General features: G+C 51.9%; 1 long non-coding RNA gene across 1 annotated transcript; it reads right to left on the bottom strand.

The window, feature by feature from the left end:
- Positions 1-494: 494 nt before the first annotated feature.
- On the bottom strand, positions 495-8,299 carry LOC130708319 (uncharacterized). Its single transcript, XR_009008526.1, has 5 exons — positions 8,206-8,299; positions 7,529-7,750; positions 6,967-7,101; positions 1,599-1,740; positions 495-612 (listed from the first exon to the last, which is right to left on the bottom strand). It is a non-coding gene; the product is annotated as an uncharacterized LOC130708319 (long non-coding RNA).
- Between the last annotated feature and the right edge of the window lie 6,808 nt (positions 8,300-15,107).

The raw sequence follows: 15,107 nt of genomic DNA, 5'->3' as shown, positions 1-15,107 counted from the left end.
ATTTACTATAATTTTATGATGATTCAGAGAGAACAAAGAAAAACACACATAATTGATCTGCCAGTTTCAACAGAGATTGCAGCAAACCTTCTGTAGTGCTTCTGAATAACGAAACCCAGAGCCAAATTAAAATGCTCCAAATTTAAATCATCTCAGGTAAACTGAGGCCAAACTTCGGGAAACAGGGGTGTCCCAGAGTTTCATCAGCCTCTGGAAACACTGCTGTGTCTCTGACAGGCATTCTGAGTCCAGTGGCACCTCACCCACCTTGCCTCGTGTATATACGTTATCAGAACAGAGAGCTCAGGATGGAATGAAGAGGTGAGCATGGGTCGGCTGCACCCACCATGCACACCCAGCGAGCGTCCCAGGAATGATGAATCTGACTCAGTGAGGTTCAACATGAACCCACGCTAGGAACTGCTCGGTCTCAGGTTGCATGACTGCCTAAACCAGGGACTTCAGACGAAGAAGAGCCTTTCCAGTGTCACTGGCTGCATCCGTACACCTGGTCAGCCCTGTCAAATGCTGCTCTGCTGTGCCTGAGTCCGCAAAACCTGTCACAGCTCCTGGAGAAGCAGTTCTGAGCACATCTCCTGATGGCACTGTGACCTGGGTAAGAGAGAAAGCACATTAACAGTGGGTTTCAGTATCTTAAATGGTACCCAGTGCAAAGAATTGCTACCCTGAATGACTGACTGCCTCAGCCTTTGAGAGTCTTAGGAGAAACAAGGTAATAAAGAAAGAGCCCCAGCCAAGGACTCAAAACCCCTTGGCTCTAGATTATTGTGGCCACCTGAATGCTGTGTGACGTCTCTGGGGTGAATTGCTTTCTCTAGGCTTCCCTCATGTCAAATGAGGGGTAAACCAGTGCTTGTCAACCTGGGGTGGTGCTGCCCCACTCCGAGGCTCTCTAGGGATGTGTTGGGCCTTGGGTTTGTCTCAGCGATGAGGGATGCTAGGAGTCAGTTCTGGGGCCACAGCTGCTGTCCTGCGAGATGCCGCCTGGGCCTCCACAACAACTCTTTGCTTCCAGGAACACGCATCACGGGGCCTTCAAGCCTGGGTAGGTGGCCCTGTCTCCACTACAGTATTCTGATTATGTGATCAGGACAGGACGAGGAAATGAGTGGGTGATCCTAAGGGACCTCGCAGCTCTAAGAACCACCAACATGTTATTGTGAACATTTCTAATAGAGAGAAAATTTGAAAGAATCGCTTAGTGAACCCCAGTGCCTAGATGTCACTGTGACCATTTGCTGCTCTTGTTTTCTGTCAATTTCAACCATCACTGCAACATATTTTTTGCTCATTTCAAGGTAAGTGACAGACATCGATGCACTTCACCCCAAGCATGTCGGCACAAGTATCATTTACTTGGCTCAGAGTTTTGGATGATTTGGGGGTTTTCTGGTGAAAAGTGCATAGAGCATCAGAAGCATGGCATGATTTGGTTACTTCCAGAGGGTCTGCTCAGCCCTTCCTGGCACAGTGAGAAGGTGGGCTCCTGTCCTCCACTGTATCTGAGGAACTCTCAGAGGTGGTGCTGAGATTCAACAGCCATGTGGTCTGGGGAAGGAAGGATGTCAAGTACTCACCAGCAGGGGCCAGGCCTGTTTACATACAAGGTCATGTGAGCCAGGGAAGCCCCGCCAATTCCTAGGCCTCTGTTTCCTCATCTTTAAGACAGAGGTGATGACGTCAGCCTGCTCTGGCCATGCAGTCGTGGGCGGCTGAGACCTGGTGAGCCAGCACATGAGATAGAGCTTTACGCTGTGCAGTGTCATAAAAATGGCAAGTACTGAGACAGGAAACTGGTTTGTTAACTGGCCAGGGCCAAAGAATGACTCTCACATGGCCTGGATCGGGCCCAATGCCAACCTCAAGCCTGTTCCCAAGGCTGCTAGTGGTTGTGGTCTGATTGGTGGTCTGATTGGCATAGGCTGGGGAGAAGGGAGAAGGGGTGTTTGAAGGCAGCAGTTCCTTCTCCAAAGCAAGAGCTGCCTCCTGGATGGGCCCACACAGAGCTGCACTGGCCCTGCCGACAGCTGACATCCTGTAACTCCATCACAGGTCTGGGCTGTCACCAAGGAGGCTGGGATTCCTCACTCAGAAGCAGAGAAAGACCTGTGGGCCATTGTGGTGGGTGATGGGGCAGATCTCTTTTCAAACGAATGTTCCTAACTCCTTGCTACGAATCCTGTGACCTCACCACCGGCCAGAATGTCTGAGTCCTGGCCCCAGGCATTCCCACAAGAGCTGTGTACAGACCGCTCTCCCCAAGCCCTGCAGGAAGCCAGGCTGTGCTGAGTCCTCCTCGAGCGGCCAGGGCGGGTGCCTGGCCTTACCACAGACTTGTACTTCTCAGCCAAAGCCTCCAGGAGTGGCCTCAGCCAATGGGTGTGGAGTGGGAGGAGGGATACAGCAGCTGGACCACACCGGGAAGGCCTGAGGCATTCCCCAGCATCCAGCCCAGGTGCCCAAAGCAGCACCTGGGAGCTCAGTTTGCAACAAGGCACCCTTTTGATGGTTCCACGCCCCCTCCCCGTCTCCCTGCTCCCTTCCCTGAGCAGGACTGTCTGCAGTCACCTCCCAAATAAACCATTTGTGTCAATTTCTTGTCTCCATCCTGCTTCCAGCAGGCCTCACCCTGGACACACACACACTGATCAGCCTGGGGAAGAATCTTCCCCTCAATTTTGCTGTGAAATTAAAACTTGTCTAAAAAGAAGTACACTCTTAACTGAAAAAAAAAAAAAAAGTAGCTACAGATGGAGGCTGGCACAGACGGTGGAACTGGGCACCTTCCTTTTTCTCAGAGGACAGCAGCGCCCCACCCCTGCTGCCTCCTGTGGGTTCACAGCCTGAAACAGCAGCATCGGCTCTGGACTCGTGTCACACACAAGGAGCCACAGGTAAGTGCTGAGCAAGGGGCACACGCCAGGGCCACCACCCCACGGTGGGGCTGAGTGTGTGCGATGGCGCGATGGCTGTGCTTCCTACAAACACACACTGGAGCAAGGCAGGGATGTCCACGTTTCCTGGGACAAGGATGCCAGCTGGACCTTGTGGGGCGGCCTCATTCCTCCCTCCATGGCGTTCTCCTCCTTCCCTCATCTAAGAACTGCCCCAACCCTCACGCCCCTGACAGTGAACCTCGGCTCTCCCAGGACGGGGCTTCACCGCCAGCGACCGGGCTCCTGGGCTCTGAGCCTCGGCTGTCGCAAGGAGCAGATGGTGAGCAGATGTAAAGGGCTTGGAGGACCGTTGCCCTTGGAAATTGTCGCACTCGTGTTTGCTATTGTCCTTGTTATCCCGGCCTCAGCCCTTACACCCAGCAAGAAGGGAGACCTACCTGGGTCCTGGCTGGATATTCCTTACTATGTGACAGGCCACCCCACCTTAAAACAGCAGCCATACTCTTGGTGCTGTGGGTGAGAATTCAGTCGGGGCACAGCCCTGCTCCCCAGTGTCTGCATCCCCAGCTGGGGTCACCAGAAGTGCTGGGGGCTGGAGCCCACTGAAGCTGGAGCCTGGGGTGGGATGACTCCGGGGCTGGGGGCCACGGGGGCTGGTGACCCTGGGAAGGCACACGTGGCCTCTCCACGTGACTTGGACTTCCTCACGGTGTATTGCCGGGTTGGGAAGAAACATCCTGAGACTGGTGTCCCAAAAGGATGAGGCAGAGTTGCTGGGCCTCCAAGGTCACCTACTTTCCCTCCCACCTCACTAGGCTATTGGGTGAAACACTCACAAACCCACCCAGAATAGAGGGAGGGCGTCAGAGACCCCACTTCTCACTTGGAGGAGTATCAAAGAATTTGGGGTCCCTGAAACCACAATGCATGTGCTTGCCCATCCCAGGGCTGCCTCAGCCCTCTGTTCCTTGTCACCATGGCCTTGGCTGCGAGGTTTGCATTCATACTCAGTTTAACTGAGGTTTTATGACTCCCCAGTCTTGGGGAGTGGGGAGATTTGGGGCAATGCAACCTCCCCGACATCATCACCACTACCCCCGCCTCCCAAAGCTTGAGAAAAACAAGTCTATCTGCTGAAAAGAGCAAAACATTACTCCACAGCCCAATCATCCTCATGAATGCAGCCACGGCTCTGAAAGGGATTTGTCTCCCACAGGAGGAGTTAGCAAATATGATCATAAACTTGGAATCCACCGGTCAGAGGATTTTGAAGAAACCCTTAACTCCTGTGAGACACATTAAAATCTAATCTCTGAAACATTCAGCATTGAAATGTGACTTGCTATGACTAGGATCGTGCCCCGCTCTTTGCAGACGCAAGCATTCTTGGCACAGCGCTTGTGTCATAAAAACTTTAAATCAGACCCTGTACACTGAAGAGATAGAAGGGTATGCCCAAGATTATTCTTGCAGCTCAAAATAAAGGTACACAAAAAGCTTTTGGATGCTATCTGTAGGAGATTGCAGCCTCATCTTTTAAAAGCTCCTAATCTACTTGTGAAAATTGGGCATTTCTAGCCACTAATTCCAGTAAAATTTGTATGAGTATAGACCAGTACAAATACACTAACCACAGCACACAGCCAGGCCTGCAATTAAGCAAATTGCATGTGGAATAGTTGTACCTCTCCACGTCTCCATTTAAAATTTCCGCTTTGAACCCTCCTACACTGTTGGTGGGAATATAAGTTGGTACAGCCACTACGGAAAAGAGTATGGAGGTTCCTCAGAAAACTAAAAAGAGAACTACCATATGATCCAGCAATACCACTCCTGGGAATATATCCAGACAAAACTATAAATCAAAAAGTTACCTGCACCCCTATGTTCATAGCAGCACTATTCACAATAGCCAAGACATGGAAACAACCTAAATGTCCATCAACAGATGAGTGGATAAAGACGATGTGGTACACACATACAACGGGATATTGCTCAGCCATAAAAAAGAATGAAAAAATGCCATTTGCAGCAACATGGATGCAACTAGAGACTGTCATACTGAGTGCAGTAAGTCAGAAAGAGAAAGATAAATACCACATGACATCACTTATATGTGAAATCTAAAATATGGCACAAATGAATCTATCCACAAAACAGAAACAGACTCACAGACATAGAGAACAGATTTGTGGTTGCCAAGGGGGAGCAGGGGAGAGAGAGGGATGGACTGGGAGTTTGGGGTGAGTAGATGCAAACTATTACATTTAGAATGGATAAACAACAGTGTCCTACTGTATAGCACAGGGAACTATATCCAGTCTCCTGGGATAAACCATGATGGAAAAGAATATAAAATAAGAATGCACGTATGTGTATAACTGAGTCACTTTGCTGAACAGCAGAAATTAACACAACATTGTAAATCAACTATACTTCAATAAAAGAATTTTTTACTTTTTTAAATCAAAAAGTAAAAAAAATCCGCTTTGACATGAACATGCACTATAAAAATCATTTACGATGTTGGAAATCTAATTGTTCTCTTTTAACTCCAAATACACCAGCTCCAAAAAACAGATTTCCGTCAGAGTTTACCACTTGGCATTTTGCACGTTCCTTTTCCAGTTGAAACAAGGTGATTGACGGCTGTTTATGAATGTCAGCTCTGATGTACTGGAGTTGACTATGGTGGGTGCTCGTGGGCGATCTGATTCTGAACAGGCTTGTGAGGCCCATAGGTGCATGTACCTCGAATGGCATTTTTACACGCAGGGGAGAGGGACAATTTAGTGCCTTTATGGATGAGTATGTAAACACATGCAGAAAATATTCAATGATAACACTTGTCCTCACTTCAAGTTTGCATACATAATGCTAATATAGAAACCCATTTGACCTTGGTCCTTTCCAGGGGTGCCTTGATTTTTGTCTACAGTTCCAAACAACCAGATTTCCTAAAGGAATCTTTATAGTCAAGGAAGGGACTCGTATTATATAAAACATCCTCACTCACTTATTTTGCTACTGCCAGTTGTGGTTACTGACGAAAACAATTCAGTCTAAGTAATGCCGTCTGACCAGGACACAGTGCGAAATAGGTTGAAAGAAAGGTAAACACTTGGAAGTACATCCCGTTCTGCCTGCCCGCCCACGCAAAGGGCTGACCCGCTTCCATAACTCTTCGGAGCGTTCTTCTGCCATAAACGAGGGACAAGACGCAAAGAGCTTGGCGGGCTCCACTTTCTCATTCAGTGTTTTATCTCAGCCCTTTCTTCCTCCTTCCTCTTGTGGAAACCAGTGAAGGGAAACACTGAGCACTTGCTATCCCAAGTGAAGTCACACTTCTCTTCCACTCACTTATTCTGTGAACATCACCAACCAGACTCTGCAAAGACCAGGGCAACTCAGAAATGCACCTGTCCTCCAGGCGTGTCTGCAGGTAGGCTAGCCAAGGCGAGTTGTAACAGGATAAGAGTTTGCTTTGTCTCCGCCCCAGTCCAATGCAGGTAGGGTAGGGTGCCTGTTGCACAGTCATCTGGGAATTGGGCTTCTCTCCAGAGGCCCTGTCACCATCCAAGCCCCCCACTTCCCTCCAGTATGAGGGAGGGGAGAACACAAAGGAAGACGTGTCCCACCCAGTCCCATCTGCAGAACCCGGTCCCAAGGCCATATCTCCCTGCGGTGGAAACTGGTGCTCAATATGGAGAGGGGGGCACACACACTGCCCCTCACAAATGTCGAGCTGGCCCCACCCAGGAAACAATAGAAACTTTCCACTGGAAGCTGCTCCAAGCGACAACGCTGCTTTTAGCAGGGGCTGATGGGAAACGGGCACACAGCTGGACATTCAGAGCCAGTGCCTAGAACTGCAAAGCCAAGGGCATCCTTCCATTTCAACCACTTGGCAACTTGCTTTTGTGAGTACAAGCTTTTGTTTGTTTTTTTTTTTTTTCCAAACACATTTAAGCAGAACAGAGCAAAGTTTCAAGCAGGCCTATAAAGTGCTTTCCCGAAAGGGAACAGTTTTTTTACTCTAGTGGATCACCTGATAGTTGAAGTTCTCCGTGGCAAATGTGTAATCTCCTGCAGATCACATATAAATATTTAAAGTTATTTTCTAGATGTCCAGGCAAACAGGTAGGTCAGCAGTCTCTTTCTTCTTATTTCCAGTGGTTTCTGGCTGGAAAAGGAGAAAAATAAACTAGGAGCCCAGGTACTAATATGTGCTGTGCATGGGTAAGGTGCCACGGGGACCCAGGAAAAGGGTATGCATCTCAGTTTTGCTTTCAGTTTTATCAAAGACAAGATAGCCACATCCAAACACATTAGAAATCGATACCTAAATGGTCAGTGGGTGCAACAGATATTTTATTCATAAAATGAAGCATATGGTCCGGATTTTTGGAAGAAGCTTCATTGAAGTAGGACGTCTCAGCCTGCCTGCAATCTGAGATTCAGTAATGCAGGAACGGTCTCCTTTCATTGCTGGGGACCTGCTCAGGGTGCAATGGCTAAGTAACAAAACTCAAAATGTAGTGTCTGGACATGACAACAATCTCTGTTATCTCTCCCGATTGCCCTGGGGCAGGAATTTAGACACCGCTCACCTGGGTTTTTCCGGCTCAGGGTCCCAGGAGGGTCAGTCAGGGGACAGCAGAGGCTGTAGTCACTCCCAGCGGGCAAGTGGGGTGATCCTCCAGCTACTTGAATGTCCTCACAGCAGGTCAGCTGGCTTCCCCCAGAGCAAGCGAAACCAGAGGGGCAGCCGGGCAACGTCTGTGACCCCTGATGGCCTCAGAGCCTCACGGCGCGACCTCCAGCACAGTTCACTGGAGGGACAATTTCCAGAAAGGTGTAGGAATATCAACGTCACACTGTCAGAGAGCTGGTGTGTGGGATGGATGCTGGTGTGACCCCTTTGGAAGATACAGTTTGCCCCAGGGCCTAGCATGCAAATCTTTAGGTAAGCCTAAAAGATATCACCTGGCTGAGCTCACACAGGGAAGGGGTGGGGGGATAGTCTCCCCGGGAACCTAGGTGGTCTGGCTCCGAAGCCCCACCCCCAGCATTCTGCTAGAAAGGTCCACTCAGGAGGAGTTGTTTCTTAACACAACTCTCTCAGCGAGCACTGGGTGGTCAGCCCTGCGCAGGAGGCACCAGCTCAGAGGGACAAGAAGTAGGTAAACTCTGAAAGTCTGTGTTATCAGGACCCGTGAGCCATAGGCGCTGGCCAGGCCCGCAACGCCTGGTCCCTTTCTTCTCCTCTCCCAGACCCATCACACACCTTCAGTTCAGACTCCCGCCATGATCAAAGGCCTTCGGCAGCAAGCTGGGTGCCTGTAAAGAAGAGAAAAGATTAACCTTGGAGACTGTTAGACGGAGGCTGCCAAAGAGTGGCCGCGCAGGCTGGCTGGAGGAAGGTATGAATTCCAGTGGCCCTGCCAACAGCACTGCGGTCGCGGGCCTTTCTGCTTGGTGACTTGGCACTTGCCCTCTGCCCTCTCAGGCCCCAGGTGCTTCCTCTGCAGGTGACACTGCCTCGGCGTGAGGGGGGGCGGGGGGGCGGGGGGGGGCGGCGGGGGGATGGGAATGATGCTGGAAATAGATCTCTGACCTCAGGCCTCCAGGGACCTTAGTATGGAAACACTAACACTCGGGGTTCAAGGAATGCAAAGGCCAGGACCCCACCCCAGCCTTGCCCTGGAAAGCAGGACTCAGCTCTGGCTGTAAGAACTCCACAGAGCCTTTCTGGGGTCTTGAAAGACAGTGTTCTCTCTCCCCCCGCCCCCTACTCCACTGGACTCTGGGAATAATTAGGGATGGGGCCACTGGGTAGAGGGTAACTCAAGAAGATTATAGGAGTGGACAGAGGCCTCGCTATCTGACCTTCACCCCACAGTGAGATACGCAAGGTGCATCTGGGTTGGGAGGGAGGGGCCCTTGTCCTGATAAATGCACACTGAACGGGGAGACCCTGAGAAAGACTTGTTTACCATCTCCTCTAGATGCCAGTCCTGGAGGCCCCGGCCCCTCTGGGCAGCTCTTGTTTCCTTTCACAGCTTGTTCCAATAACTGGGCCTGTTGACCGACTAGGGGAGGCACCCCTTGTGCTGCCCCTGGGCTGGAGGACAGGCAACTCCTCTTAAGCTCCGACTCCCTGTCAGGAGCAGTGTGGGTGGGACCTTGAGCATGCAAGGGCGTGGCGTGGTGTTCCTAGGGGAGGGTCCGGATACCCAGCAGCCAGTCACCGCTTCTCCTTACTGCCCTGCAGAAGCTCCCCCCTGGGTCTGAAGTCAGGGTCCACTTGCAGCTGCAAATGCCCCTCCTCCTGATCAAGGGCAGCCCCACCTGGAAATCCAGTCACCTGCATGTCCTATCATCGCCTTGCTCAGGGCAGCTGGGTCTCAGAGGAGGCTGAATAACAGAAACAGAAAGGGAGGTCACCCACGCTCAGGACAGCAGATTCCATGCCTTCTAGAAAGAAGGCAGCTGACCAAGCCCCCTCTGTTATTTCCGGGGCCCACAACAGGCCTTCAGCCCCTCCTAGGAGTCCTGGGTGGTGGTGATTTGCAGAGCTACCCAGGAGTCTATGAGGAAGGCCAAAGGCACCACTAAGCCCTCCTCAGCACCTCTCCATGGCCCTACAGCCCTCCTCCATCCTTTCCTCCCGCTCCAGCCATAAGGACCTCTGCTTTGGGGCACCGAAAGGAGAGAGAGGAATTTTATCGCAGGGGCTGAGGGCGAGAGTGCTGGCCTTCAGCATGGAAAGGTCTCTGCTCCTCCCTGGGAGTTTGGGAATGCCTGTTGGCTGTGTTTTTCCTGCTACCCGCACTCTTGTCATCAGACCGGAGAAGTGAAAGTCTAATGTTCCTCATACCCACAGACTGCAGCGATGGGGCAGCCTGCCTGCCAGTAAAAGCCAACCGATGGGTTCTTGGATGCAAGGAGGGCAGACTGGAGAGTATCCAACCCATGTGTCCTGGGAGACCCAAGCCCCTCCCCAGAGAGCATGGAGACTGGGCATCTCCTGGACTGGCTTGTTCTTGGCCTTTAATCTGCGACTTGGGGTAGGGGTGGGATTTCTGCAGCCTCTATCAGTGGGCAGGGAGACCTGCAGCCTGGGTCTCTTCCCTCCTCCAGAGCCAGGATGGGGATCAAGAAAGGCAGAAGAGGAGGGATGCGGAAGTCAGGGAGGAGGAAGGAAAGACCAGGTGGTAGAGACCCAGACCAGCAGCCACAGCTGCTCTTTGGATGGAGCCCTGAAAGAAAGCTCGTCAGGCAGCCGGATGGAATGTCAGTGAAACTCCGGGCTCAGAAGCAACTCGCTTTCCCATTACACAGTTCCCATTGGTGACCCTGCACAGGCCAGGTCAACTCAGAACACTCGATACAAATGCCAGACTGCCCACTCGTCCCTAAAAAAACTCTCTCTGCTGGCACCAGGGCTGCTTAGAAAGCAACTCCCTGGAAAAGAAACAGAGTCCTACCTACACTTGGGAGAACAAAGCCGGCCAGAAGCAAGACCTGCTTCCGTGTGGCCAGGGAAGGACACGCCATACAGGAGGTGGGAGGTGATGGCCAGTGTGACAGCAGCCAGAAAGCTACTGGAGTGGGGCCCCAGAGGATGCTGGGGCAGAGAGCTGCAGGAAGGCATTCCAGGTTGAGTGAGTCTCACCACAGTCATTTCCACGGCCGTTTCTTCTGAAATCCACGTCCTCCTCTCACTGCGATGTTGACCCCACCTGGTCCCAGCATGGGTCCTGGGGCTGCATAGCATGTTAGTATGTGGGGTGCAGTCCCAACACTTGGAGGAAAGAGGCAGCACCCTGGACCCTCAGTACAGTGACCAGTCCATTAGCAGCAGCAAGTTCACGGGGCTGAGGAGGAAGGAATTCCGAATGGGAGGAAGGGAAGGAGCAGAACGGATTCCTTGGCGCCACTGATATGTCCTTGAGTGGAAAGGCTGCTGCTGGATAAACCAATGAGCTTCCCAGTGGGCGTGGGTGCAGGGCTAGTAAATGACAGAGAAAGGGCTGTGGACACTCCAAAAAGAAAACCTATTAACTGGAGACTCCCTGCTGTGTTGCCCGCTATGCACCGAGAAAGCGCCTGTGAGATGCTTGCAGATCCCTCCAAGGATGTAAGCACTTGTGTATCATTCCTTCTTCCCACACTGTTTACTGAACACTGTAACAAGAACATTTACTGCTCTTCTTAATGCAACAGTGAACATCTACTGCGTCCCTCCTAAAGGGCCAGCATTGTCCTAAGCACTTTCCTCACAGTTTCCTCTTTAAACCACACAGTAATCTTAGGAGGTAAGCACTGCTCTTATTATCCCCACTGTGCAGATGGGAAAACTGAGGCACGGAGAAGTGGCATAGCTTGCTCCAGGCCAAGCAGCTGGTGATGGAGGCCAGGCTCGAGAACCTGTGCCCAGCGCCCTGTCCATGCTACACAGGGGTGGCTGGTCAGAGCCTTCGACACGCGCTCACCTGCTCATTCATTCAGTGCCTGGAGGGCTGCCCACAGGCCTCCACGCCATCTGCAGGGGGAAGTTGAGGAGGGCAAGGGGATGGGGAATTCATAGTTGGGGATGGTGAGCCACTGGAAGGTCCCTGAGTGGACCCCAGGCCACCCACTCCACCCCTGCCAGGGCTATCCTGTCATCTCCAGCAAGTCAGTGGGCTCCCGGGGCCTAGGTTTCACACCTTGAGGATGGAACACTGGGTGAGGTGAGCCAGGCTCCCGCAGCTTCAACCTGCGTTTGATTCAATCACCAGATATTTACCCCAGAACTGCATTCTGCTCAGAACATGGCATTTGTTCTGAACAAGACAAGATTCTGCCCTCAGAGTCTGCATTCTAGCAGAGGGGGAACCCAACATAAACAGAAAACACTGAAGAAGCAAGTCCTGTAGAATGCAGACAGCGACAAGCTGGCAGGGAGGGGAAAGCACGGGGTCCAGGGACGGGCAGCCGGTCTCGTGGGAGCTCGTGTTACTGAGAAGGTGAGATGTGAGCTAAAATGGGAAGGCCCTGTGGGATCTGGCCAAGTGGACGAAGGGGTGAGGAGGAGGGAAGCAGAGCAGAGGGGCTGGGCATCCATCAGCCAGCGCCTGGAGACCTGCCCCCTGCTCGCGTGCTCTCCGACATCATCGCAGCCCTCAGCCAGTGAGTCACCCAAGGAGTGCTTATTGGAAAGGGAGGTCAGACAGCGAAGCACAGTCCACGGACTGAAAAGACACAAAGAGAAGCCACACCTCAGTGCTGGGACCTATGTGAACCGGACCTCTTGTCCCCGCCCCCCAGAAGCAGCCCCGGTGCCTACCCCATGGGCCATGGTCCTTAACTGGCTTGAAATCATGACGTTCATGCCAGTTCAGGGTTAGAAGATGACACTTCCCAATGCCTTTGGTGGCTGCACAAAATGCCCAGGTTTGCAATAAGGAGGGGTGGGGAGTGTGGAAAACTGGAGACTGCTTACCCCTCTGAAGGCACCGCACTGAACATGCTCGAAATGCAGGAGCGGATGTTGAAACTGAATGGGAACTGAGTCGTGTCCTCCATCCCTTGAGGCTTCCAGCTTAGTGGAGGAGCAATCTCGATCTATCTCAGCCCTCCCGAGATGCCTGAGAGAGGCAGTGGCAGGCCGGGGCCAAGGACTGCACAGCCCCATGGCTGCAGGTTCACATGGAGGGAGGCTCCCCAGGAGGGCTAATCTGGGCAAGGACAGGGCCGACTCAGGGCTCTGGGTCAGGGGACGGTCACGGCCATGGCCGCCTCGGGAATCCAGAGGGCAGAGCCTTGGCGCTCTCAGATCAGCATACAGATAATGCATTCAGGGTCGTGTTCCGATAGTCATGCTGCTGACAGCTTGAGGATTGCACCACCGAGCATCCTGCAGGACAAACGGCTCAACTTCCCAGGCCTCTCCTTGGACTGAAGAACCCAGGTCACGGACACTGGTCTCACACCAGCAAGGGCACCCAAACACACTGCCCCCTACAGCCAGGCTCATCACTCACAGGAAAGGAAGGAAGCCCCCGGCCAGCTCTCAGAGACCACCATCTGGTGAGAGCCATTAAAAGGCCTGGGTGCCCCGGTCCACTTAATGAAGAGGATCAGCCACAAGGTACAACAGAGCCCAAAAAAAGAGAAGGAACAAGTGTCTGCAAACGCAGAACCACCTTCAAGTTTCTCAGTTCTCTACTAAAGTATTTTTAATGTATTTTTAAATGTTGGAGGAAAGACCCTCATTTCCTTTAATGAATGGTATCTAGCACAACCTGGGGATTAAAAAAAATCAATCTCAGGGATTTACTTAGATGAAGGGAGCTAATCGGTGGAAAACTAGCAGCCAGATAGATAGCTGACTGGAAAAAGCCTGTAACTCGGTAAAAAATCCACTGGTTCCATGAGCCCCACGGCTGCATGCTGCATCCACCATCAGTTAGGGTTAAGGTCAGGTTAGGGTTAGGTCTCTCCCCAAGGAGCCAGGAGGCCTCCTCAGCCTCCAAAAGGAGGTCCGCTCTCCAGGGCAGGGCTAAGCCCCTCAGCCCTTGGCACAGGGAAGGTTTTGCACACATCTGCAGGTTGAGAGTAAGGCATCGGGGTTTCAACACTGGCAAAGCCACTGACAGAAGTGGAACCATTCCCACAAGGTCCGGCACAAGTTTTCCAGATCCAAGGTGGTATTGGGATTCCATGAAGCAATGAGTGCTTGCCGAGAACGGAGGGGAGTTGGAAGGAATCTATCAGCACCCTGTTGTTTGTATTTCTTTAATTTTAATTCTAAAATCTATGTCGATTGTTATCTACGGTCATCAGAAGTTAATTCACTGTTGATTTTAAAGGAAGTTCACAGGAGAACAGGGAGGCGTGGTGCTTTCTCCAATTTGATGAGTCAGATCAAAGAAAATCTGCATGAATCCTGGCCGCATATCCACCAGAGCACGACATCTTTGGGCAGCTTGTGCCCATTTCAATAGATCGTTGCAGCTACTAGGAGAACGGTTCATGCCGAGCACAGACCTAAGTCTAAAAATTGATGGTGACTGGCATGGTTAAAGAAATGCCCTGGTTCATCCTCAGAAGAGCTGGTACCCTCTTCAGAGCCTTCCAACAGAGCATGGTGGTTTGGCCAACATTAGCATCCAAGCCATAACCAGCCTTCAGAACTTCTCTGGACACACTGGTCAGTGCCTCCGATGGCACTGTGGAGGGATGACAGCCATGGCCTGGACCCTGAAGTACTTGGCACTGATCAAAATCCCAGAACTTTCCTTATTGTGGGTTTTAAAGACGCTGCCCACAAAGACTAATCCCCGCAACCACCAGGAGGTCTGTTGGCCTAACTGCTCTTCATATGGCTCCTCTAAGCTGGCTGGAGAGGAAAAGCAAAGCCTAGACCCTCTGGCCTCCCATGGACAGTCTCGGTCTGGCATGAGCCACCTGCAGTTTATGGGGCATCTTACCCCCCGATGGCAGGTGTACCAGATGTCCAGGCAAGACCCACACTATGAGGGGGCTGTGTCCATGCTGGCCTGTTCAGGGCCACTTGGATTATCTCTCCCCAGCCAGCCCAGACCAGCTCCATCCCTCCTACTCCTGCGAAGAGCTCCGGGTAGCTCCTGTCCTACTTCTCCAGGCAGAGCCAATCTGAGTGGGCCACACTGGGGTTGTTTTCTGAAGAGGCTGTGTGATGGTTAATTCTATACGTCAACTTGACCGTTGAAACTATTTACCAGATACCTGGTAAAACATTATTTCTGGGTACGTCTGTGGGGTGTTTCAAAAGAGATTAGCATTTGATTCCGTGGACTGAGTAAAGATCACCCTTGCCAGTGTGGGCGGACATCATCCAGTCTGCTGAGGACCCGAAAGGAACAAAAAGGCAGAGGAGGGGCGGATTCCCTCTCTCCTCTTACGGTGGGATCTACTCGTGCCCTCAGACATGGAGCTCCTGGTTCTCAGGCCTTGGGACTCAGACTGAATTCTACCGGGCTTTCCTGCTCTCAAGCTTGCAGACAGCAGATGGTGGCACTTCTCAGCCTCCGTAAACGTGTGAGCCGGTTCCTATAATAAACCTCCTCTTACATCCATCTATCCGTCTATCTGTCTATCTTATTGGTTCTGTTTCTCTGGGGAGCCCTTACAGATAAAAGTTGTATATTTTCAATACGG

The sequence above is a fragment of the Balaenoptera acutorostrata genome, chromosome 6 (genome assembly GCF_949987535.1).
Source record: "Balaenoptera acutorostrata chromosome 6, mBalAcu1.1, whole genome shotgun sequence".
Lineage (NCBI taxonomy): Eukaryota > Metazoa > Chordata > Mammalia > Artiodactyla > Balaenopteridae > Balaenoptera > Balaenoptera acutorostrata.
Note: the sequence above shows the minus strand (reverse complement) of the source record. Positions and strands in the feature narration are given on the sequence as shown.